Below are 27,897 nucleotides of genomic sequence, written 5' to 3' on the forward strand. Positions count from 1 at the left end.
TTTCAATAATTACTGAAAAAATCCAGTAAAGTATGAGAGTAGAGTATACGACATCGTTTTGAAACTTTACAAAATGCAATAGTCGAAATAAAGGCGAAATGTTCCCATATCTTCTATATTTTTTACAATTGTTGGATTAAGATCCCTCAGAATCCGTATTATAGATATAGAGTGTATTCGACAATATAACTGTTAACAATACGGGTTGGGTAACCAAAGAGGTCGTTTTGGTCCGAACAAACAAACAAGTTAAATCAATCCTGTCTATAATGCTAAAGGGAAAATATTGGTTTTAATTTTTATACCCTCAGCCATATGGCTACAGAGGTCGATCTAGCGATGTCCGTCCGTTTGTCTGGCTGACTGGTGTGCACGTTAACTCTCGAAGGAAGTATCCAATTTGGTCCAAACTTCGTATATTGAATATTATTGTCAAGCTTAAATCGAGTTCGAAAATGGGCAATATCGGTCCACTCCTTCTAGTACCTCCCCCACAATATATCAATATTTTCAAATAAAATAATTTACTGCACAGAAAGAGAAGGCATAATCCAATTTTGCTCCAGGTGCGAAAATGGACCATACTGGTCCACTCCATCAAGTACCTCCGTCACAAACTCTTATGAAATGTGATGAAAGAGACCGATTGTCCTCATATTACAAACATCACAATATTCTTATTAACCCAAAGTCTGGTTAGAGGATGAAATTTATCGATCGACTCCTTCTGGTACCTCCCACACAAGGTGTCAAAATTTTGAATATTCATGAAGCTTACAAAGCACGAAAATAACATGCGATCCCATTCAGACTTAGCACATATCAATATTTCTATCAACACAAGATATTTTATAAATATGGTAGAGATCGGACCATTTCTTCTAGAACCTCCCTCACAAAGGGTTAGTATTTTTAATAACCAAAACGATCATAAAATGCGAAATAAGCATCCGGTTCTCTTCAAATTACACACATCACAATATTTTTATTAACCCAATGTCTGGTGTGAAGATTAAACTAATCGGTTCACTCTTTATGGTACCTCCCCCACAAGGCGTCAAAATTTTGAATATTCATGAAGCTCATAAAACGCGAAAATAACATACGATTCCATTCAGGCTTGGCACATCTCAATATTTCCATCAACACAAAATCTGTTATAAAGATGGTAGAGATTGCACCATTTCTTCTGGTACCTCCACCACATAGGAGAATTTTGGATTTTGAAAAACAGAACGCTCAAAGAAAGCGAAAAAAGCATCCAAGTCCATCTCACAAGATCTGGTGTGAAGATGGCATACATCTCCCAACCCCTTCAGGTAACTCACCCACAAAGGGTCACAATTTTCAATACTTACATCTGTCATAGCATGCAAAACATGTCAGCGATTCTTTACAACTTGCTATATCGAAATATTTCTCTTAGCCAGAAATCTGAAATGAATATGTATTTTATCGAAATTTGTGATTTCGCATAAAATTGGATATAAATGTCCGATTTCCTTCAAATTTTGCACATACCAATATTTTTATCTGTATTAGATGAATTATGAAAATGAAATACTTCGATCGACTATATCTGGCACACCACACATATTTAACATTTTCCAAAAATTATCACATATCTCATATTACGTGACGGGGGAAAAGTATATAGCCCAAGCCTGCCATGTGACGATATAGGTATTTACCATATGTATTTAAGTCCAATAGAGGGTCAACATAGCATAAAATTCTATGTCGATTTATTGATGACCCACCGTCTGTCTGCACGTCTGTAGACTTCACTCTAGCTTCCGAACTAACTAAAGTAGGTTAATAAAATTTTACTCAAATGTGGGTTTCATCTGCAGGACTTTTAGCATTGAAAATGTGCTATATAGGTCCACGTTTAGGTATAGCCTCCTTATAACAGTACCTCCCTACGTTAGTTTTTTATGACTTTAGATACATTATTCACCGGAATTGTTTTAAAGTTCGTATTTGAAGTTCCTGTCTCTGCAGTTCCTATAATCGGTATTTTGACAATATTCGCGACATTATTCACCAGAATTGTTTCAAATTTCGTGTTTGAAGATCCTAATGGGTACTGCAGTCTATGTCAGAAAATTGACTATGCAGGTCCACGTTTCCGTATAGCCCCCCCCAGATATCGGTACCTCCCTATATTTAGCATTTTTACTGATTTCACCGACATTATTCACCGGAATTTTTTCAAATTTCGTATTGGAAGTTCCTAATGGATACAACAGTCTATGAAAGAAAATTGTCTATTCAGGTCCAGGTCTTCGTATAACCCCTAAAAATCGTTACCTTCCTATTTTCGGTATTCTATCGGTATTCTCCTGAATTGTTTTAAATTTCAGGTTTTGCACTTCCTAATTGGTACTACAAACTGTGATGGAAAATTGTCTATGCGGGGCCACATCTACGTACAGACCCCAAAATAACACTAACATCCTACATCCTACATTCGGCATTTTTAAGATTTCAACAGATTGTTAACGGATTCCATTTTTATACCGTCCACCATACATAGTATGGAGGGTATATAAAGTTTGACATTACTTTTGTAACTGATTGAAAAAATAATTTTAGACACATCGAAGTACATATAAGCGTCCGTCTGTTGTAATCACGCCAGAATTAAAAGGAATAAATATATGAAGCTAAAATTCTGCACAGATCAGTACTTTGTCTGCAAGGACATCAGCGTAAAATTCTAAGACGTTTTAGCCCTATACTTCCGTCCATCTGTTGTAATCACGCTAGAGTCAATACGAAACAAGATAGGAAGCTAAAATTTTGTCAAGATCTATCTTTTTTCTGCAGGCAGGTCAAGTTCGAAGATGGGCTATATCGGTCCACGATATCGTATAGCCCTCACATAACTGTAGCCCTCCGATATTAGGTATTTTGTTGATTTTAGCCACATATTTCAATAGAATTGTCTGAAATTCTAATCAAAGACTTTTTTGTGAGTACTTTATTCCATAGAAGAGAATTCTCTATATAGGTCCACGTTTTAGTATAGCGCCCATATAACGGAACCCGCAGATATTCGGTATTTTCATGATTTCTACGACATTATTCACCGGAATTGTTTCAAACTTCTTATTTGAAGTTCGGAACCGTTACTACAGCATATGACAAAATTATTACCACATCTTCGTATAGTCCCCATATAACGGTTTTTATTAGAGCGGTATTTTTCGGTATAATTTTTCTTGAAATTTATCAGGTCTCTTCTCAATGGTATTCAAGGGTATTCAAAGTTTAGCCCGACCGAAATTACTCCTTTATAACTATTTTGTTTTGCTTCGTTAATCCCAGTTTATTTTCCACTCATTTGGCGATTGGGCTTTATTATTCCACTTCATAAATTTTAACACTAGATGTGTTATATGTGACAATGTGTTATTGGGACAAGACTGAGTGCAATTCCCAAACTTTTTAGCTTTTGGTTACACAAAGAATAACTCATTTTGTAACATGTATAGTATCTAACTTGATTCTGTGGGTTTTTCGTCAATTCTTCTAAAATGGATTTCGTCTAATTTGCATGACCGTACCCAAAAATTTTATTTTAACAATATTCTCTTTAAAAATATAACAGTATATTCTGCTGTTCCTCAAGGTAGCCATTTAGGTCCGCTACTTTTTGTACTATATTTAAACACCCTTCCATCTATTATTCGCCACTTCGAAATATTCAGTAAATTGGTATTTGTTGGTCATAATGGGTTCTATATCCGGTAGCGGAATATTATTGTATGGGTCTACATTTTCGCATAGCCCATATATAAAGGTATTTTGATCACTTAAGCCACATTTGTTCTCGGATTTGTACAAATGCCCGTCGTAGACCCAATAAAGTATATAAATATTCATGATCAGCATAAAATTCGATTTAACGATGTCCGTATGTCTGCCTATTGAAATCACGATACAGCCCACATTGTTTGACGTAGATCTCCAACATTTAGCAGAACAATTTGTATTTGGTATTGAAAATGATTTATATCGGATTTGTCTAAAAATTGGTATTTGTACTTCATAATGGGTTTTAGCTCCGATGGCAGAACATTAAATATTTAGGTCCACGTTTTCCTATAGCGCACATATAATCGTTGTTTTTGAGTGCATATTACGACTGTGGGAACAAAAATAGCAAATCGCATGAACAATATATATGGGAGCTATAGCTATAGCTATGTGTGAACCGATTTTCACAAAATTTGACACACTTTCTTCCAGGTTGAATTCGGTCGTATTGGCCAAAATCTATTGCATGCGGACTTATAATAGCAATAGGACTTATAATAGCAATACCCAAATCTGAACCGATCTCGATAAAATTTTCTAAAGTTGTTTCTAAGCTGTATTTGATATATATTTCTCCGAATAACGTTACAAAGGAGTGCATATTACGGATGTGGAGGACAAATTCAACAAATAGGATGAATAATACAGGGTTGTCTATATTCGACGGACCCATGGGCCCATTCCAAACGACGAGGCTTGTCCGCAGGCAACATTCTTTGCGTCAATTGAATTTTGTACGGGAACAAATGCAAATCAATGCGAATAATCCGTTGTAAAGTGGACCGAGCCATGCCCAACTGCTAAGAACGGCGTTTTTGGGATGTTCTTGGGGACCTCTCAACACTGGCTCGTACGGCAGCGATATTCTCGGCCGATCGCCTTGGTCGACTTTTATATGGCCTCTTCGGATTAGAAAGAGCCTTACCAGTCGAAAATTTTTCGTATAAACGCTTAATGGTGTTCTTAGAAGGCGCACTTCTCACATTTTTTTTCACAATTGACTTCTTCTGTTGAATGTAAATTTCAACTATTTCAGAGCGCTCGCGTGGCGTGTATTGGTTCATGGTAAAAATCTGCTTGGACTGACGCTTCAAACGCGGTATGTCATTAAGCGATGTGACATCTTTGTCAAAAGTTATGGCGTTGCCAGATGGGTCCGTCAAATATGGGCAACCCTGTATAGGTACGGACATTTAGGAAGCCCACTTAGATCAATGGAAACGTTTTCACTCAATAAAAACACTCAGCCATGTAGTTACAGAGCTACATGCCTCAAAATGTGCCTCGTCGAAAGAAAATGTTTTAGATCTTAGATCTCTTTGCACGAAACCCGTTTTAGGACATTTGGAGTCGATTGGCGTACACGTTTCGATTGGCGGATTGGTGTACACGATAACTCTCGAGGGGAGTATTTTAAAATGTGAAATAAAATTCCGATTGTCTCAGAATTTAGCATATTCCAATATTTCTATCAACGCAAGATATGGTGTAAAAAGAGGAGATATCCGACAATTTCCCCCAGAGTATAGTTATATATATATATATATATATATATATATATATATATATATATATATATACATATATATATATGTGGAATCGAACATACATATCGTGTTTGGTGCATTAAACACGAATCTAAACCGATTTCAATGTAATTTGGAAAATGTGTGTTCGTTTTAAATTCCAAATCTGAACCGATTTCTATATAATTTGGCAAATTTATTTTTGTTCCAAATGACTTTATGCATTCTAAATTTGGAGACTGTATCTGTAATCTATTAATAGATATGTGCATACAAAATCTAAATTTTTGGGATGTACGATTCTGATGCCATATCTTCCAAATGAAATTTCAACAAGTTAAAAAGCTGTAAGTTCGGCCGGGCCGAACTTTTAATACCCTCCACCATTTGCAACGAATTTGGAATTTTTCAAAAAATAAAATCCTTAAAAAATTCTGTTAAAATTTTAAAAATACCGAATATAGCCGTTATATTGGGGTCTATACGACGTTGACATACATAGGCATTGTTTGTCATAAGCCATTACCATATTCAAATTCGAAACTTGAAATAAACTGTGAATAATGTACCTAAAATCATCAAAATATCGTATATAAGGAGGTGCCGTTAAATTGGAGCTGTGCGAAGACCTGGGCCAGCATAGACAATTTTCTGTCACTGTAGCAGCATCCATTACGAACTTCAAATACCACATCTCAAATAATTTCGGTGGGTATTGTACCTAAAATCGACAAAATACCGAATATAGGGAGATACTGATATATGGGGCCTATACGAAGACCTGGACCCGCACAGAAAATTTTCTGTCACAGACTGTAGTTTCCATAACGAACTTCAAAAACCAATTTTGAAACAATTCCGTTGAATAATGTCGCTAAAATCATCAAAATACCGAATATCGGGAGGTACCGTTATATGGGGGCTATACGAAGACATGGACTTGCACAGACAATTTTCTGTCTTAAACTGTAGTATCCATTTTGAACTTCAAATACCAAATTTTAAATTACTTCCGGGAAAAAAGGTCGCTAAAATCATCAAAATACCGAATATCGGGAGGTACCGTTATATGGGGGCTATATGAAAACGTGGACTTACATGGCCCATTTTCGAACTTAACCTGCCTACTGGAAAAATAAACATGTGGGCCAAATTTTAGCCATCTATCTCAATTCATTCGAAAGATAGCGGGATTACAACAGACATCGCTAAATCGACTTAGAATTTTACGCTGATCAGGAATATATATACTTTGTTGAGTCTGACATCTTAGTACACGATTTAAATTCTTGTCTTTCGAGAGACCGACACCTGATTGAGAATGTAACTTCCCACTGAACACGAAACCCGCCGCCCGATTTTGGTACAAACCACTGCTACGAAAATATTCCACAAAGAGGGCGACATCATTTACCTGTCTAAGCCCAAGGACCCCTAGGAAACTGACACCCATGATTTCAGAAAAAAAACTCAACCAAATCACGATTGCGAAATTATAAAGTAACTGTCAGCCATTTCTATTCAAAAAAGAAAATCAGTGACCCAGCTAAAATGCATTCAAACGCAATAGCCGAGTTAATGGATGTCGGTTGGTCGTTCCGTGGGTCGAGTTATTGACATCGAACTCAAACTCATATCGACGTTAACTGAAAGTTCAACAACTCAATTATTCAGGGCGAAAATAAAAACCACGAACTCTGCTACATATTTTTTTGCTGTTGTTATTTGCATAACAATCATACGCTTTAAGTGTTGAGGAGGTATAGATAGAAAACGGTATGCGCGGTTTGCAATGTTAAAATCATATGGCACCGGGAAACACTTGAGGGACGGGTGGAAACCGGCAGTAATGAGGAAGAAAACTATTGCCAGTGGCATTAACAGAAGTTACTGGCAATAGCCCAAAAAGCAAAACACAGCCATACACACACACACATGAATATTTTGAGGATATACAGGATAAAAATTACTCTCTTTTTGCGCGAGTTCTCTCTCATAAACTTCTGCTCTCACTTGACGACATGCAAGTGAATATTGTTATTTTGCTTGTTGTTTAGGGCGTGGTACATTTGTGTAGGTATACCTGTGCGCAAAACAACAACGACAACAACAACATACAATCACCGGCACCTATAGGTTCAACACAACAACAAGGAACTCTCTTTAAAGGAGCGCATACACGCACTGGCACAATCATGCATTTTCACTCCTCCACTCTCATTATGGCTGGCATGAAAAAAGGGCAAAAGCGCAAATGTAGGTCAAATTGCAATTTTGCCAAGAATCACAAACACGGAGAGGGGTGGGTGCTTGGACTCAAACTGCAGCTAGCTGCAAACTTTTGCAAAGTTCAAGGGATACATTATTGGCCAATTCCCTTATAGAGTTCGGGTTTTCCGGGCTGGACCCTATATGCAACTTACCTTAATTTCTCGTTCAGCGAGCCACGATTCGATCTTGGTGGAGTATAGCGAAAATATTCGTAGAAAATAGGTTTCCACTTTCCGAAGTAGAGAAAAATTATACACCGAACTTAAGAGTCAATCGACAATCTATATATGCGTACGTACGTATGTAGTCTATATAGAGTGCATATATGTATAGTTGAACGAACCAATCCGATATTTTGTGAATGAGAATTGAACGAACCGAAAAAATCAACAAGACATATGTTTTGTCCAGATAGAGATCTTTGGAAAATTATAGTTGGTTTCCAAGGTGTCCCAATGGTTTCTTAGATCAGAAATTTTTGTTAAGGTCTTTTTCACTTTAGGAATTGTTCCCGAACTTTGGCTTCCTTTTTTTCTTTGTTTTGGTGGATGTGGGTCAAACCAGTTGTTGCCAAGTTGTCTTGTGCCAGGAACCGCCGCACTTACTTGCTCTGCGTTGTCCTGAGGATGTCCAATTTCCGTTCAAGGGAAAATTTCGAAACGAAACTGTTCTTTTGATTTTTGGGCTAAATCCCAATTCAACGGAATTCCAAATCGATTGTGGTTGATTTACGTGTTTATTTGAATTGATCGATTGATTGATTGATTGATTTTGGTTTGATTCTACGAAACAAGGAGAAATTATATAGCGACGCAAATTATAAATTATATGAGTAGAATTTAATAAAAACGCGCTTAAAAAGAACCGCGTTCTCTTTGCTGGATACTTTGAAGACCGCTTGACTCGTACTGAAATGCAAAAGTGTCCCAACACAGTAAATGTTGAGCCAGCCAGCCAGCCAACAAGGCAGCCGAACGAACAGCCAACCAGCCAGCAAGCCACCACATACATAACACATCACATCACAGCGACTGTGGTGTTGCGTTGTATGGCGCTGTTGATGGTGGCAATGATGCCTAGCCTGGGCTGGCGACACACATTCTTCCCACATGGCCCACACAGCGGCAGTCAGCCACCAGCCACCATCGACACTCACACTGCATCGTCCTAATAATGAAAAGGACATGGATTTTGATTTCGATGTCTTTTTCATACCCAGCTAGGATTTTGTTTTTGTTACACATTTCTGCATCACCTACATACATTCTGGCTACACTCCCACTGGGCTAGAACGGCAATACAAGGCACCTAGTTTTGTCATGTCACAAAACTCTACACTGGATTCAGAGAGGTAGAGAGCGAGAGAATGAGCTTGATACAAAATAGAAAGAGGCGTGAGAAAGAGCGCCACAAATTAAGGAAATGGGTTACAACCAGGGATGCCAAAACCAAATAATATTCCTATTTCGCCAAAGTTAACGTTTCGTGCTACCGATTTGGTCCAATCAGCAGAAAATCTATTATTAGGTACCAGTAGAAATTCGAGTTTAGCTTTGTTTACTTACTAAAGAGTAGCTTCGCTTGGCCGAAAGTTGCGGACTGCCGAATTTGGTTTTCTGCGATGAGAAAACATTCGTTGTCCAGTAGTTTGTAAACAAGCAAAATTATAGGAGGTCAGCTGAAAATGTGCAACTTCAGTTGGCCACCTGAACTCAAGCGCCGGCCATGGTGATAGTGTGAGCCGCCATAACAGCCGAAGGTCGCACGTATTAATCGACCGTAGCATCAGAATAAATGCCGAATATTATCGCGAAAGTATTGTGGAGGGTGTAATAAATCCTTGGGAACTCAAATATTTTGGCCGCAGAACTTGGACATTCCAACAGGACTACGCACCATCGCACTTAGCACGCGCCACCCAAGAATGGTTACAAAATGAGGTTCCTCGCTTCATTTCCAGCGCACAATGGCCACTAAAATCTCCGTCTGAAGGCCATAATTTGTGCCAAGGGTGACCAATTCGAACAAATTTAAGCTTATTCTAAAATTTGATGTTTTTTCCGACACGAAATTTTAGACCCATATAGACAGTTATATGCGGAGACTTTTCCTTCAAGTACAAGTACTTCAAATGTGGTGAAAATTGGTTATGATATGTCTATGGTTATGATATATCTATATATACCTCTGCCAAATTTGATTGAAATCGCTTCAATTTTAAAAATAGTTTTCTTATATATATATTCATCCGATTTCACGGTTGGTGTGTGCCAAATATGTAATATCAGCCAAAATTGGATGGAATTCTGCACATTGAACAGAACGTTTCCATTTGACGAAACTAGGTTCGCATATATCTACTGCTCCAATATATATTTTTAAATATACTCCTTCTTAAAGTCATATAATGTACTCTAAAGCAATGTTATTGGGTACGAGAGGTTCAAGCGGCTTAAATTTAGTGGAAATCGGTTCAGAGTTTCATTTCTTTCCTCGGATTCCCATTTATAATACGAATTCAAAAAAGGTAAACGTTTATTTTTTACGGGTAGCTGTACTAAATATGCATAGTAGTGTAGGGCATCAGGGGCCGGCTTTAGACCTCCCTTTACTGGTAATTTAACTTTATTTTGGCCCGTGATGGCGTTTTGGTAAGTACTTACCAATGCTAAAACAAGTAAAAAAGCTGTAAGTCCCGGTGTAATTTAACAATTTTCAAAAAATAAAATCCGTTAAAAATTCTGTTAAAATCTTAAAAATACCGAATGTGGGTCTATATTGGTCTATACGACGACTTTGACCTGTATATGCAACTTTTGTCACAAGCTATTACAATATTCAAATGCGAAACTTGAAAAAAAATCTGTTTATAATGTAGATAAAATCATCAAAATATCGAATATAGAGAGGTACCATGGGGGTTATAAAACGTGGACCTGCACAGACAATTTTCTGTTGTAGGCTGTAGTAACTTCAAATACAAATTTGAAATAATTCCGGTAAATAACGTCGCTAAAATCATCAAAATACCGCATATCGGGAGGTACCGTTATATGGGGGCTATACGAAGACGCACAGATAATTTTCTGTCATAGACTGTAGTATTCATTACGACCTTCAAATATAAAATTTGAAATAGTTCCGATAAATAATGTCTCCAAAATCATCAGAATACACAATATCGGGAGGTACCGTTATATGGGGACTATACGAAGACGAGGACCGGTAAATAATGTCGCTAAAATCATCTAAATACAGAATATCGAGGGGTACCGTTATATAGGGGCCATACGAAGATGTGGACCTACATGGTCCATTTTCTGTTTTATGCTGTAGTATCTATTACGAAATTCAAATACCAAATTTGAAACAATTCCGGTAAATAATGTCGACATAGAATTTTATGCTGATCAAGAATATATATATACTTAGTGGGGTCTAAAATGTATATTTCGAGGTGTTACAAACGGAATGACTAACTTAATATACCCTCCATACAACGACACCTTCCTATATTCAGTATTTTGATAATTTTAGCCTCATTTTTCAATGGAATTGTCTGAAAATCGACACAAGAAGTTCCATTGCGGAACTTTATCCCATGGAAGAGAATTATCTATATGGGTCCACGATATCGTATACTCCCATATAACGGTACCACCCAATTTTCGATATTTTGATGATTTCTGAAAAAAAAAAATAATGGAATTGTCTTCAGATCCACACAAGGGGTTCCTTTAGAGTAATTTACCCTCAGAAGAGAATTATCTAAATAGCTCCACGTTTCAGTATAGCGCCCATATAACGGTACCCCCAGACATTTGGTATTTTCATGATTTTTGCGACATTAATCACCGGATTTGTTTAAAATTTCGTATATAAAGTTCGGAACAGTTACTACAGCCTATGACACAAACTACTTATGCAGTACCACGTCTTCGTATAGCCCCCATATACCTGATTTCATTTGAGCGATATTTTCCGCTGGGCCGAATTTAGCTACTTTTTTACATGTTATTTGTTCAATTCTTTTATTTTTGGTTCACTTTTTATTGGCAACCCATGCAGGTACAGGGATTTAAAAGCTTTTTTCAAACTTCTTAGCCGGTTTGTATGGAAATAAAAATTCCTCTTCATGCTTTAATTCATTTCCTTGAAGAGAGGCACATTTTAATAACAAACACACAACAAAGCACAAATATTTATTTGGAGAGGAATCCTTTTTTATTGGAGAACCTATTAATTCAATTTATTTATGACAGCTCTTTTTGCCAACGAAATCTCCATAGTTCTCCACGACCACACACAACCAAACAACATGTCCTGCTCTCTCTCTCTCTCTCTCCGACTCTCTGTTTTCAAACGATTTTCACTTCTAACCAATCCCACTGCAATCGCGTCTACCTACTTTTTTGACCGGATTTTTATTGCTGTTGTTTTGTGATGTGTACGCTGCACTGCTGTGCATTGGTATGTGTGGCAAAATGTATATATATGTGTGTGTATGCGAGTGAGTTTTCTCCTTTATATGGTGAATGAACCTAGGAAATGCATTTATCCATTATTATACCCTACATTTCGTGCGAAAGCTTTAGGTGAAGTATTTTAATTTTACTTTGGTAATTATGTTAAAGGTACAAGGAATCGTGAGAAGTAAGTTTTTATTTTTTAGCTTGAAAAAGAATTATATAACTAATATAATTTTATGGAAAAACATAACCCCTGGGAGTAAAAATGATTCTGGAGGTAGTCTATAGATCTCTTTCAAATTTCAAAACTCTATCCTTAATATTGCAAAATATATCATAAACCATTGTATATGGCCAAAGTATATAAGGGCGTTAATAAAATTTGGCCTAAGAACCTTAAACTCTTTTGGAGTTTTGATCTTAAACCGACTACTATCCACAATGTAGACTGGCAAATGTACAGTAAAGTTCTCAGAGATAAAAAAGGTTTTTTACTAACAAAAATTGTTTCTACTTTTATGGTACATATTAAGTATACAAATTTCTTTTTTCAGAGACTCACAATGAAATTTGATCTAGAATAATAAATGAAATTTTATCTTACTTTCAGGTGCTAACTCGAAAAAGTCCGAGGAAAATTTGATAACAAACAAGTAGGCAAAAGCTACAGTAGTGCGGGGCCGACCATATGATACCCTACAGCACTACAATATGTAAGAGCCCCCTTATGTCCAAATCCATTTTGGAAGAAATGATGTCACTGCCCAAATATTACCCTTAGCTTTCTGTTCAGGGATATTTGCTTAATATTTACGAACTCCGTCGTGCGCTTAGCTGTTGTGATCCATTTTACAACTAAATACAATCAAATGGTCATCCGAAATTCTAGAACTCTTCCCTGTCCTTAACTATTTTCTCGGGAGTGTCGATTGGCTTCAATTGAGTGATCAGGATTTTTTTCTGTTTTTGGTTCATTTGAACACCTAAATATTTTGCGATCATCTCTAAAAGCAAGAGGCCCTTCTGTATCTCCAAATTTAGACTCATCTATATGATATGCTTGTCTCCGATATTTGGCTATATTCGTCATCAAAATCAGCATAAACAAGTAAAAAAGCTGTAAGTTCGGTCGGGCCGAACTTTTAATACCTCCACCATTTGGTACAAATTTGGCAATTTCCAAAAAAAAAAAAAAAAATAAAATCCGTTAAAAATTCTGTTAAAATCTTAAAAATGCCGAATGCCTATACGACGACGTGGATCTGCATAGGTAACTTTTATCATAAGTTATTACAATATTTAAATGCGAAACTTGAAGAAAAATCTGTTTATAATGTAGCTAAAATCATCAAAATACAAAAATATAGGGGATACCGTTATATGGGGGCTATACGAAGACGTGGACCTGCACAGACAATTTTCTGGCATGGGATGAAGTATCCATTACGAACTTTACATGCGAAATAAATAATGTCGCTAAAATCATCAAAATACCGAATATTTGGGGGGGTACGGTATATGGGGGCTATACGAAGACGTAGACATACATGGCCCATTGTCTGTTTTATGCTGCAGTATCAAACTTCAAATACCAAATTTGAAACGATTCCTGTAAATAATGTCGCTAAAATCATCAATATACCGAAAATTGGGGAGTACCGTTATATGGGGACTATACGAAGACGTGGACCTACATGGCCCATTTTCTGTCTTAGGCTGCAGTATACATTACGAACTTTAAATGCCAAATTTGAAACAATTCCGGTGAATAATGTTGCTAAAATCATCAAAATTCCGAATATCGGGAGGTAGCGTTATATAGGGGCTATATGATAACTTGGACCTACCACTTGGACCATTTACGAACTTAACCTGCCTACTGGCAAAATATACATGTGTGCAAAATTTTAGCCTTCTATCTCAGACGGACAGACAGACAGACAGACGGACAGACAGACAGACGGACATGGCTAAATCGTCTTAGAATTTTACTCTGATCAAGAATATATATATACTTTGTTGGGTCTGACATGAGTATTTCGAGGAGTTACAAACGGAATGACAAAGTTAATATACCCTCCATAGTATGGTGGAGGGTATAAAAAACCAGAAGTTCGCCTTTTGTGTATTTCGGATATCGCCTGTAAGTAATGTTGGTATTTTTTCACACAAAAGTAGTGGTCCGTTCTACCCTCTGTATTAAACTCTAACTTCATGCGAGATTTCGTGTAATTTGCTTTCTATTTTTACCTTTAAAACGGCTGCAAAATCAGAAACATTTTTAGTTGTTGGTCCATTTCAACCGCTAAATATATTGCGGACATCTTTTAATACAATAGGCCTAGCCTATCTGAGCCTAACCCTACCCTTATGAAAATTTTCCTGAGGATCGGACGATAATTGCAATTTGTATATAATAACCCCAACCTGTGTACAAAATATACACTTCAATATTATAAGTCAAACTGAAAAAGTCGCATGCGATAAAAAATATAAAAAAATAAAAAAAATGTCACAAAATACTACAAAACCAATAGTTACATCATTATTGACATCTTTGAATGCGATCTTTTAAGATTTTATACTTTTATGCCAAAAAGGCATTCTAAATTGACAAAATTTGTCAAAATCGGTCCAGCCATTCTTGAGATATAAACATTCTAGCTAACCTCCTTTCTATATACACATTGTATATATTTCGCTATATACATCCGATATATTTGCTATTGGCATCTACATAACGATCAGAATTGGCCTTATTCGCGATTTATTTTTTTTTTATTTAACACAAATGTTATGGTCTATTTCACCCACTAAATATTACCCGATAACCATCAAAATTGAAAGACTTCTGCACAGACCTAAGATCTAGCCCCATGCCAACTTCCACGATGATTGGTCCATAATTGCGACCTGTAGAGCAACTGCAAAATCAGGAAAATATTATGCGATCATCTCCAAAAGCAATAGGCTTCTATTCTGGCCCTAGCCCCATCCACATTCTAAATTTCATAATTGCGACCTGTAGAGTGATTACAATTGAACATGACGACACAAATTAACAGACGGGCGGACATACATACATAGCTAGATCGGCTTAGCTCGGCGAGATAGAAAGATCCATATGTACCTATGTGGGAAACCAATATTTCGAGGTGTTACATAATTGTTGGCCCAATCAAACTTATAATACCCCCAACACATAGTGTTGTAGGGTATAAAAATTGGGAATATTTTCGGTTCCTTGAAAACGTTGATGCAAATATTTTATTAGCATACAGGGGAAATAGGGATTTCTTTTCTTTGGCGACAAATCGAAAAAAGTCTGGGGAAAATTGATCAAAAAAATTAAGAAATATTTTCGGGGTTTTTCGGAACATTGATGAAAATATTTTTGAATACAATGGAAGTAGGGATTTCGCACAAAATCACACAAAGTGGTAGCTGAACTAATAAAACAAATTCAAAAATTTAGAAAACGTAATTATTGTAATACTTTAAAGCGTAAAAAATGAAATAGCTCGGCCTCACCACGCGAATGCCAGGAACAGTTGACCATGAGAAAAGCCGGAACATGCCAAATTTTGTCAGCATATACGAAAGGTTTGTCCTTCGGATCAGAGATGGGCATAATGCACTGTATTTTTAGTGCACTAATAATTTCACTATCACTGTTCATTTAGTGGTAGTGCAATTTTTAATTCCACTACCACTAAAGGGTTAGTGGTAGTGAAAAATAAATTGCAATACCACTAACCCTTTAGTGATATTTAAAAAAAAATTGCACTACCACTAAATTTTAGTGGTAGTGAAATTTCAATAGCACTACCACTAAATTTAGTGGTATTTGAAAAAACTTGCACTAAATTAGTGGTATTTCATAAAAAATAGCACTAAATTAGTGCTATTTTGAAAAGTAATCAAATTTTATGAATATGTACTATATATTCTGGATTGTTGTTCCCTACTCACTTCAATAAACTACATTATAGCTGGTATAATACTTATATACATAGTGCTTTTTTTGGCTTCGCTAAAATTTAGTGGTAGTGCAAATTTTATTTGAAAAATCACTAAATTTAGTGGTAGTGCTAATAAAATTTCACTACCACTAAAATTTAGTGGTAGTGCAATTTTTTTTTAAATATCACTAAAGGGTTAGTGGTAGTGCAATTTATTTTTCACTACCACTAACCCTTTAGTGGTAGTGGAATTAAAAATTGCACTACCACTAATTATTTAATTCTTAGTGCACTAAAAATTTAGTGCAATATGCCCAACCCTGCTTCGGATTTATTAATTTAATAGCAAATGCCAAGCGTGCAGAAAACTGCTATCTTTAGAATTTGAGTGGCATTTCTGTCCGAATTTTGTTGGAATCGGACATACATATCGTGTTTGGTGGATCAAATAATCGAAACCAAGCGATAATATATATGGGAGCTATATCCAAATCAAATCAAATATATCCAAATCTGAACCGATTTGAATATAATTTGACAAATTTATTTTTGTACAAAATTTAGTCACTCATGCCGAATTTCTTGGAATCGGACATACGTATCGTGTTTGGGGCATCAATTATGTGAAATCGGCCGAAAATATATATATGGGAGCTAAACCCAAATCTGAACCGACATCCACATAGTTTGACAAATTTATTTTCTGATCAAGTGCCGTCAAACATTCCAAATTTCGTTGCAATCGCACATACATATCGTGTGTGGTGTATCAAATTAACGAAATCAGTCGAAAGTATATAAGAGCTGTATCCAAATCTGAACCGATTTCAATATAATTTGGCTAATGTATTTTTGCTCCAAATTTTTAATAGATCAATACATATGTATGTATAAAATCAAATTTTTTCTGATGCTATATCTCCAGTTCCATGTGGAATTAAAAAAAAATTATATAAAAATTGTTACTTTCAGCCGATGTTGTAGTATACTTCGAAATTTTCAGAAAAATCTATTCAGCGGAACATACAAACATTTCCCTCTTTTATAGATATAGATATTCGTTTTTGGCGTTTTGTTAAAACTAAGACTCTTGACGTCTTCTTTCGTTTAAAGAGAGTTTTAAACAAATTTAAAAAAAGAACCAAAAATACCCCATTGTTGCCCGCTAAAGGCGTACATTTTTTCGACCAAAATAATCCTTATGACTCTGATATACTTGCCGAAGACACTCTATACCTAAAATTTATGGGCTCCGAGGATTCTTAATTCGAAAATTTCCAAAAGTATGGAAGAGGGGGGGAACTTCCTCCTTCCATTTGAGTTAATTTTCGATGTAGCTTTTAAAACGCCGATACACGTGTCTTCTTTTAGCTGTACTATCAGAATCTACTGGATTTTACCACTAATTATTTTTTGTTTTGAGCTAAGCTTTTGGTAAATGTTATACTTTACGGATGAGCTTGACACAGTTCCAAGCAAATCTCAAGTAAGAGACCAGCCTACACTTGGAAAGCTTTTTCAAAACGTGAAGTTTTCAAATAATAAAGACCTGTTGTTGTTAATGCAAAACTATGAAAAATGCGAATATAAATTCTTCAATTTTAAAATTCAAAATCGATTTAACGATGTTCGTATGTCTTTTGCAGCGTAACTTGAATAAGAGATTTTTGTAAATGGGTTATATGAGACTACTTTTACGTATAGCCACTTGCTTTTATGTATTGTCAAGGTTTCCGTTTTTAAGGTTTAAAATTTTTCATTTGACATTTCTTTCCTTTATAATATTTTCCATTTCACAATTTCATAGAACGAGATTTCAGCCCCAAGGGATATTTTTATTGTCATCCGGTCCGATCTATTGTGACTATCCTCTTCATCACATATTCTATAGATTCCGACTTATTGCTAGGTTTATTTAGGTCACATCAGTTAAATGACAACCAGGATATAATATCCCTAAAATTAATTCCCTTGACTCCTATAAATTGTTTGCGGCCCATTGTTGAGAAAAATCAATTATTTGCCAATAGACTTACCGTCAATAGATTTTCGTCTTATGGAAAACAGATCCTTATTTGCATCGCGAAAATGTATTTGCTGGAAATGTATTAGCATTTGAAGGGTACCGTGAAATAGGCGGCATCCTCGACTGGCTAATAGTCCACGATGTATCACATTGTTAAAATCGTTCTCGAATTTTTTAGTTAATGTGGTTTTTTTAATTTGTAATACAATTTTAAATCAAATAATTTTTGACAAATTTGAAAGAAAAATTCTTTCCAACTTTTTCAATGTTTTGTAAAAAAAATAATTATTTTAATATTTATTTATTTATTGACAAGGAATGCTACGTATAAATGTGACGTTTTGTGATTTAAATCCATTTTTTACCCCCACCAAAGTATGGAGGATATTTTCATTTTTTTATTCCGTTTGTAACTCCTCGAAATACTCATGGTAGACCATACCAGATTTAGCGATGTCTTTCACCACCTTTACCGTCTGTCTGTTGTAATCACTCTATCTTGCGAACGAATTGAGATGAAAGACTTAACTTTTGCACATATGTGTATTTTGTATTTGAAGGTTTAGTTCCCTTATATAAAGGTAGTTTAGTGACTTAAGCCACATTTTCAACCAGAAGTATACTTATATTTCGTAATGGGTGCTACCTCTTGTGGCAAATAGTAAAAAAACATTTAGTTCGGCCGGGACAAACTTTTAATACCCTCCACCTAGTGGGAAAAGGAAACATTAGAAGAAATGTGACAACAACCATTAAAATGCCGAATATTGGGAGGTGTCGTTATATGGGGGCTATACCAAATCGTGGACCTACATATGCAATGTTTCACCAACGGAGCTAGAACCTATTACAACTACCAATTTTCAGAGAAATTCGTGAAAAATGTGTCTAAAATCACCAAAATACCGAATATTGGGAGGTACCGTTATATGGGGACTATACCAAAACGTGGACCTATACATACAATGTTTCGCCACACGAACTAGGAACCATTATGAACCACAAATACCAACTTTTAGACAAATCAGTGAAAAAATGTGACAAAACCCATCAAAATACCGAATATCGGGAGGTACCTTTATATGGGGGCTATACCAAAACGTGGACCTATACATGCAATGTTTCGCCACACGTACAGGGACCCGTTATGACCTACAAATACCAATTTTCAGACAAATTCGTGAAGAAATGTGGCATAAATCATCAAAATACCGAATATCGGGAGGTACCATTATATGGGGACTATACCAGAAAGTGGACCGATATATCTCATTTTCAATACCAACCATCCTAGATACAATACAAATTGCTCTGCTACGTCAAATAATGTATCGTGATTTCAACAGACAGACAGACAGACAGACGGACATCGTTAAATCGACTTAGAATTTTATGCTGATTATGAATATATATACTTTATGAGGTCTACGACGAATATTTAAGGATGTTACAAACGGAATGACAAAGTTAATATACCCTCCTTTCCAAGGTGGAGGGTATAAAAACTGCAACAAAGTCAAACCCAATAATTTTACATATTTAAATTTATTGAATGAAAGCAAAAAATATTGAAAACTAGATGGCCCGGTCCGCGTTGCCGTCCCGTACTTTTAGTCTTTTATGCACATTTTTTAAAGGATAATAGAACACAGATCTGAATTATGTAAGCGGCACAATTATAAGTAAAATAACTCCATAGTAATTTCTAAAAAGAAATAAAAATTCATGGCAAAAATTGTAATAAATAATCACACACCGTCGGTTTTAGATATTTTGAATAGGCTGATCATAATTTTTTTCAAGCCATAGGCTTTAATTGAGTATTAAAAAGCTATATGATATAGAACATCCATAATAGCCCCATGTGAAAACTCAGCTCAATTTTTGGTATTATAAAGAGCTTAGCAACATTGTCCATTCAAATGAGCTGTAATTTGGGATTTGTATTTACAACGTTTAGAATACCGTGCTGTGTAGTATTTAGTTTTGTCCACCTCATAATTAGGGGCATAATGATTTCAGAATAGTCAAAGATAATTACTGTTCTACACACATTACCGTAAGAATGTAATTTATTTATTTTTCTCATTTAAAATGTGCGTTAGAGACCCCATAAAGTCCATATTTTTCATCGTAGTATAATTCAATGACGATTAAACAAAAGTTTGGTCCCGTGCTACTTTCTAATATTTGTAATTATACCTTACACCACAAGGTGGTCAGGGTATTATGTCTTTGTGTATTTGTTTGTAACAGGCAAAATGAAACGAGATAGACCCATAGATCCTTTTGATGATCTGCATAGAATCACATTCTGAGTCGTTTTATGCATATCCGTCCGTCTGTCCCCCTGTCCATGTATTTTTGTAAACAAAGTACAGTTCGCATTTATTGCCCTATCCAGATGAAATTTTGCACGAATCATTTTTTTTTTTTTTGACCCAAGGACGAACCCTATTGAAAAATTTAGGTATAGCTCCAATATATATCTTCCGATTTGCATTTCATTGTACCTCAAACGTGTAATATCAGCCCGAATAGTATGGAATTTTGTACATACAACCAAATTAGGCCTGAAAATAAGTATGCCAAATTTTATCGAAATCTGTTCAGATATAGCTATAGCTCCCATATATATTGTTCATCCGATTTGTTATTTTTGTCCTCCGCAGCCGTAATATGCACTCTGTAATAACAATATTTGAGAAAATGTATCAAATACAGCTCAGAAATACATTTGCTAAATTTTATCGAGATCGGTTCAGATTTGGATATAGCTCCCATATATATATTCATCCGATTTCAGATTAATTGTGCACCAAATGGGCAATACAAAATTACTTTAAAATTCGATTCCATTGACATTTTTTTCGATTTTTCTCCATTTTTTCCCGATTTTATAATTTTTGCAATGAGATCTCTTTTTTTCGTGATTTTTCAGCGATTTCGAAAAAGTAATTATCTTTTATCTTTGGTGTTACCGCGTTAAATTATTTCGATATCATCTCGCCTTTAATTTCAGTTCTCAAGAAATCTAGTCAATTAAATAAATTGGTATTAATATTCGAATTCAGAAATAAAAACTACAAATGTACATTCGAAAGAAGTAAGTCGAAATGGAAAAACATCATGCTAAATAAAACATTACGATTGTACATTTCAAAAGTCAAAATAAAAATGTTCAAATTTCAAATTTTTATGCGATTTTTTTTTTTTTTTTTTTTTTTTTTTGGATTTTATCCTTTTCGGCCAAGAGAAAATTCCGAATTTGTATGAATCGTTAAAATCAGTCCAGCGGTTCTTTATAAGCGTAGTAACTAACACAACTTCCTTTTATATATAGAACTAGCTGGCCCGGTCCGCGTTGCCGGCCCGTACTTTTAGTCTTTAAAGCATATTAAATCACAGATCTGACTTATGTAGGCGGCAAAATTTTGATTATAAGTAATGACTCCATTATAATGACTCCGATTTTGATTATATGTAATGACTTGATTATGAATAATGACTCCATGACTAAATATAAATTAATATTCATGGCAAAAATGATAATTACCGTCGGTTTTAGGTATTTTGAATAGCCTGATCTTATTTTTCAGCTATAGGCTTTAATTTGAGTGTTAAATACCTACATGATAAAGAACATCTATAATAGTCCCATGTGAAAATTCAGCTCAATTTTTGATATTGTAAAAAGCATTCCAATGAGCTATAATTTAAAATTTGTATTTCCAACGATTAAAATCCCGTACTGCGTGGTATTCAGTTTTGTCCACCTCATACTTGAAGGCAGAATGTTGTCAGAATAGCCAAAAAAAATACTCTTTTGCTCCGATTACCGCAAGATGGGCATTAATTGTTTGTCATTTAAATTGTGCGGTGGAGATCCAATAAAGTTACTTTATAATTTCGTATTTTGTTATGTTTCTGGCAGAATTTCCGACTGAATGAGTCCCAGATTGACATTTCGGAGTTTATTTCATATAGACGTACATCCCAAATCTACGTTCCCAACCAATATTCTCTTGGGGGTTACAAATTCAATAGAATACCAAATTTTCTTTTCTGACCATACATTGGTTGGGAAAGTGGACTTGGGGGTATACTAATGTGGTGACTATACTTAAATAAATGCCTATGAGGATAATTATCTGTAAGATGATTTTCTACCTCAGGTAGCCCCTAGACTAAGATGCGCACTTTTCCGAAAAATAAAAATTTTATAAGAAGAGGTTTTCTTCCCCCTTAGAAACAACGATGTCAAATAAGAGCCAAAAAATGAAAAAAGTGGTCAAGACCTCGAAAATAACTTAAATCATATGAGGGTGATACCAAAACGTGATTATTTTTTGCAAAGATGGTTTCTTCTTAAATTATCAACGTAAGCTAAAATTAGTACGAAAAATATGGTTAAAATGTAGATTATACTTGAAATCGGGTTGTTCCGTTATCAGGGGTTATGACCCATATCATGACCTGCCAAAGCGATTAAAGGTATCTTGAATGTTTAGGTAGAATTTCTATTTTGCGTTCTTTATAGTCGGTATTTGACTGATTGCAGTCCCAATGTATTTTGCATTTTGTGTTCTCATTTGACAATTTATTGTAATATGGAAGAAGCAGTTCCACTTTTTGAAATTAACCTCATAACGCTTCTTCGGTCATTTTTGTTTGTTTAAATGTGTTCGCATCTTCCAGCTGAAGCACGATGTAGGTCCTGGAGTAGAAAGCATTTAACATCGTTTTGACCCTCATTTCATTTTTTAATATTATTCATTCAGAATTCAAACCAATAAAAAAATGTACACTTCAATATAGAAAAAAGAAAAAGAATCATCAACTGGTTCGCTGATTTTTTTGCGGCAAATTTTTAAAGGACCTTATGAAGTTTGTCGGTAGAATGTACTATTATTTTGAAATTCGATTCCATTGAAAAATTGTCGATTTTTCCTGATTTTGGAATTTTCATATAAAGCGACAACGGATAAAATTTTTATTTATAGAATTTATGTATTTATTGGGTATTACGAATAAATACATAAAATCTATAAATAACAGTTTTATCCGTTGTGGCTTTATACTACCCAAAAAAACATACACATCATATTAGAATTCAAAAAAAAAACTCCACAAATGTACATTCGTCAAAATGGAAAAAAATATGCAATATAAAACATTACTATTGTACATTTTAAAAGTCAAAATGAAAATGTTCAGATTTCACATTTTTACGCAGTTTTTTTGGATTTTATTTTTTTCTGCCAAGAGGCAATTCCGAATCGTTAAAATCAGATCGGCGGTCTTTATGTTATAAGAGTAGAAACTAACACAACTTTCTTTTACATATAGAGAGATAGATTTAAAAGTAGGCGCGTTCCTCGGCCCCTAAATAAGTACTTAGGGTTGGATGGAAAGCCAACAGCATCTTGTGTAATAATTCTAAAACCGATATCTTCACTATTTTGGCAAATATAAAGATTTTAGATAAATCGTAATAGTGGGCGTAAAAGGAGGCGTGGTCAATATTTTTTTCTTTAAAATCCTAACTCGGGGTATGACGAACGTTTGTACAAAAAATTTTGCAAATCGGTCCAGCCGTTTTCAACTGATTCCGTTACCAACAAACAACAATTGATTTTTATTGAATACCCTACAACACTATAATAAACGATACTGTTTATATAGGCGAGATACTCGAAAGAATTTCACAAGATATTGTGACAAATTATAAAAGAAAACCATCAGGTTTCGTTCTCTAATTTTCGAATAATAGCAACTTAAACTAATTTGCTAATTTCCAATTTATTGGTAGATGTTGCATTTAAATGGTCTTCCTAGATCTGGAACCAATATTTCCCAAAGAGCTATAATCTCTCAGAAGTGGCAAAAGATTAATATTTATTATTGGTTTTTGACTGAAACGCATCTATATGAGATACAGACATTTGACTATATTCTTCCACGAAATCAGCGTTAACGAAATAGTCAGAAGTGCGTCTTTTCTGTATTTGTGAATTCTCCAAAAAGTCACTGGAATGGACATTTTCGTATTTTGTCTACAAAACTATTTCACACATTGAACATTTTTGGATGGCCATCCAAAACTGCTTGGCTTTTGCAATGTCCGGTAACCCCCATTCAAATGTGCGTGAGGATCGGGCGATAATTACGACCTGCTGACAATTTTGCAGTTTTTTGGTCCATTTCAACCCCTAAATGTATGGCGATCATCTCCAAAAAGAGTAGGCTTCTATTCTGACCCTCATCTTATCCCATAAATGCGATCTGTATATGATATCCTGATATCCTAACTACTTAGTTTTGTTAGCTGTAGAAATATTACCAAATATTTAATTCAAAATGAAAATATGCCAAAAATATGACAAAATTGAAAAAATATGAGAAAATTTTACAAAATCAATATTTTCATCTTTAGAGAGATATTTTTATGCGATTTTTTTAGACGTTTTTTGTTTCCTGCCAAGAGGCCATTCTGAATTAATGAAAACTGTCGAAATCAGTTCAGCCGTTCTCGACATATAAGAGATCTCTCAAGCATATCTTCTTTGATAGACATATATATCGCACATATTTTGCTATATATCCGATTTGTTGGATGTTAACATCAATGTAAAGATCAGAAGTAACCTTGTCATGGCTTCGTGAACACATAGTGTTGTGGGGTATAAAAAGATATTCACTTCAATATAGTATGTCAAATTGAAAAAAAAAATCACACCAAAAATATTTTTCATTCACATTTTTATTGGCATATTTTACTGCGATTTCTTTACCAGAATACCATTCCAAAATTGCATGAATTGTCAAAATCCGCCAAGCCATTAAACTTGTTCAAAGAGTTTTTACAGCAAAAGTTTAAAGGTCTTTACGAAGTTTGTCAATAGAATGTACTATTACTTTAAAATTCGATTCCATTGAAATTTTTTTTTCGATTTTTCTCAATTTTTTCCCGATTTTATAATTTTTGCCATGAGATCTCTTTTTTCGTGATTTTTTAGCGATTTTGAAAAAGTAATTATCTTTTATCTTTGGTGTTACCGCATTAAATTATTTCGATATCATCTATTCCGTTTCGCCACCACATAATTCGGTACTACACTTCAATGTAACTCGCCTTTAATTTCAGTTCTCAAGAAATCAAGTCAATTAAATAAATTGGTATTAATTTTCGAATTCAGATATAAAAAAATATAAAAAACACTACAAATGTACATTCGAAAAAGTAAGTCAAAATAGAAAAAATCATGCTAAATAAAATATTACGATTGTACATTTCAAAATCAAATATGATAATGTTCAAATTTCAAATTTTTATGCGAATTTTTTCTGGATTTTATCCTTTTTGGCCAAGAAAAAATTCCGAATTAGTCCAGCGGTTCTTAAGTTATAAGCGTAGTAACTAACACAAGTTTCTTTTATGTATAGAGATAGCATCAAATTTCAGAATAAGTTTAGATTTGTTCGAATTGATCACCTTTGGCACGAATTATGGCCTTCAAACGACCATTGACGCCGTCACATGCTGCCCGAATGTTGCTCTGCGGTATTTTGGGCCATTCCCGGCGAAGCGCTTGCTTGAGGTGATCGACACTTTGGTATTTTTTAGTGCCAGTCTAGCTTTCCAAAATACTCCAGACACAATAGTCCAACGGATTGGTATCCGGAGATTTTGGTGGCCATTGTGCGATGGAAATGGAGCGAGGAACCTCATTTTGTAACCATTTCTTGGGTGGCGCGTGCTGAGTGCGATGGTGTTGAGTTCTGTTGGAATGTCCAAGGTCCAACATGTTTACGTGCCCAAGGCTTGAACACACCCTCCATTAGGCATTTATTCTGATGCCACGGTCGACTAATACGGAGAGCAACCATCACCATGGCTGGCGCTTGAGTTCTGGTGGCCAACCGCACATTTTAGCAAGTAAAAACGATCATTTTGTTTGTTTTCTCATCGGAGGAAACCAAATTCGGCACTTCACCACTTTCGGCCAGGCGAAGCAAGCGGTGTAAGTTCTTGCACTTTTTGGAATTTCAATGCCCAATTTTTCAATATTTACCACTCACGAGCCATTTTTCGGCCACTGGGACGCGGGTTTTGATCAAGTCGCTTCTTTACTTTTCGAACCATTTCTGCTGATGTTGCTATTTTCTTCCGTCCACTTCCTTGACGTCGATCAACGGTAACTAGCAATGTTACGAGACACAAAAGATTTATTCACATTTAAATGCTGGATTGCTCTAACGATCGCCACTTGTGGTATTCAAGCCAAATATAAAGAAATCGCACATGCTTGAATTCCAGCGCGAATAACTCTTTTTTCTGCAAAATTCTCGCCAAAATGCTTTTGTACGCTTGTAAACAATATAATGAGCTGTCACTGGAAAAATTTTAACAGCTGCCGGACGAGTGGCTTAGAAATGACAGCAGTTTGAATATGTGGTCAATACATAACTTTATCTTGACAAAATTAAGCAGGGAGAGATTTTGTCAGATCAAAAGTAAAAATGTTAAGTTACTTATAATTGAGTTTAAAATTGTGGCCGGATCCTTCAAAATACCGAAAAATAGGAGGTACATTAATATGGGGCATACATCAAATACTGAAGAAATCTTGAAAAGTTTCAGCGTGTAGAGAGCATACCTACTCAGAACTCTAAATGTTTTTGCGTGAAGAGATTATACCTACTAGGAACTCTAAATGTCAAGTAACACATCATTTGATTTAAAATTGTAGTCAAAACTTTTAAAATAACGATAATCAGGAAGCAACGCTATATGGGCTTTACCGAAACGTGGATCGATATGTCCTATTTTTAATACCAAACCTATTAGGATTTTTATAATAACTGATTTCCGTTTTTGGAATCTTACTCCACAATAAAGAACGGCTCTGTCTTTCTGGTCGCGGATCCATTTGATAACTACCCTGAACTTAGCAAGTTCTCTTTTTACACTCTCAGCCATATAGCTACAGAGTAGCTCTCTCTGTCTGTTGTGCGCGATAACTCCAAGATAACCCTTCACCACTTGGTAGAAATTTGTAAAATTAAAAAAAAATCCGTACTGCTTAAATAGTAGCCGTTATTTGGGGGGCTAAACGAAGACGTGAACCTGCATAAGTAATTTTTGTCAGGACCGATTCAAAAATTCAAATACGAAATTATATTTGAAATTATCTTTCTTATTTTGTTTTGGCTTGAGGTCAGTAGAATAAAAAACAATTAATTTTGTTTCATCATTTTATTTCCAATATTTCGATCGGTATCGACGATCTTCATCAGGGATTGAACATTAAAAAACAAATAACATGCATTTTAATATTTTAAAAAATTTTTAAACATAATTAACAATTATAATAATTACATTTGTTTATATTCTTAAAAACAATTTCACTTCCACATCACATTACAGAGATTTTCAGACTAAACTTTTCGGTGTCTTTCTATTGTGTTTCTATAAATTTGCGCACAGTGTTCTGTGTCTGATTTGTAATTCATTCTATTTTCAATGGGGACATTACTTATGTGAAGCATTTCCAACATGTATCTTCGCTTGTAATTGTTCTCTTGTGTTAATATGTCAACATTTTTTAAATTAGGAGTATGTCCGGTTGTTGCACAGTGTGCGGCAAGTGCTGTTTTCTGTTCAAGAGGTTTGTCTTTAGCTTTTTGGTCAGATTTATGACCACTTAACCGTGTTTTTAATTTTGTTTTTGTTGTCCCAACATATACTTTATTGCATACGTTGGACCCGTCGCCATTGCATTTTATTTTGTATACAACATTGGATTTGTCATCTT

The 27,897-nt window shown here is 35.1% G+C and overlaps 1 protein-coding gene across 3 annotated transcripts in view; it reads right to left on the bottom strand.

Moving 5' to 3' along the window:
* Nucleotides 1-8,535, bottom strand: part of LOC101900427 (ELAV-like protein 3) — a 139,043-nt gene extending 130,508 nt beyond the window's left edge. For 2 of the 3 annotated variants that reach the window (XM_005183373.4, XM_059118602.1), the window contains exon 1: nt 7,775-8,534. The gene's annotated coding sequence lies outside the window, so the exon portion shown is untranslated. Of the gene's footprint in view, nt 1-7,774 lie in introns of all 3 variants that reach the window. The other variant, XM_059118601.1, reaches the window with a different exon arrangement.
* Nucleotides 8,536-27,897: the final 19,362 nt, after the last annotated feature.

This window comes from Musca domestica, unplaced genomic scaffold (assembly GCF_030504385.1).
Source record: "Musca domestica strain aabys unplaced genomic scaffold, Musca_domestica.polishedcontigs.V.1.1 13, whole genome shotgun sequence".
NCBI lineage: Eukaryota > Metazoa > Arthropoda > Insecta > Diptera > Muscidae > Musca > Musca domestica.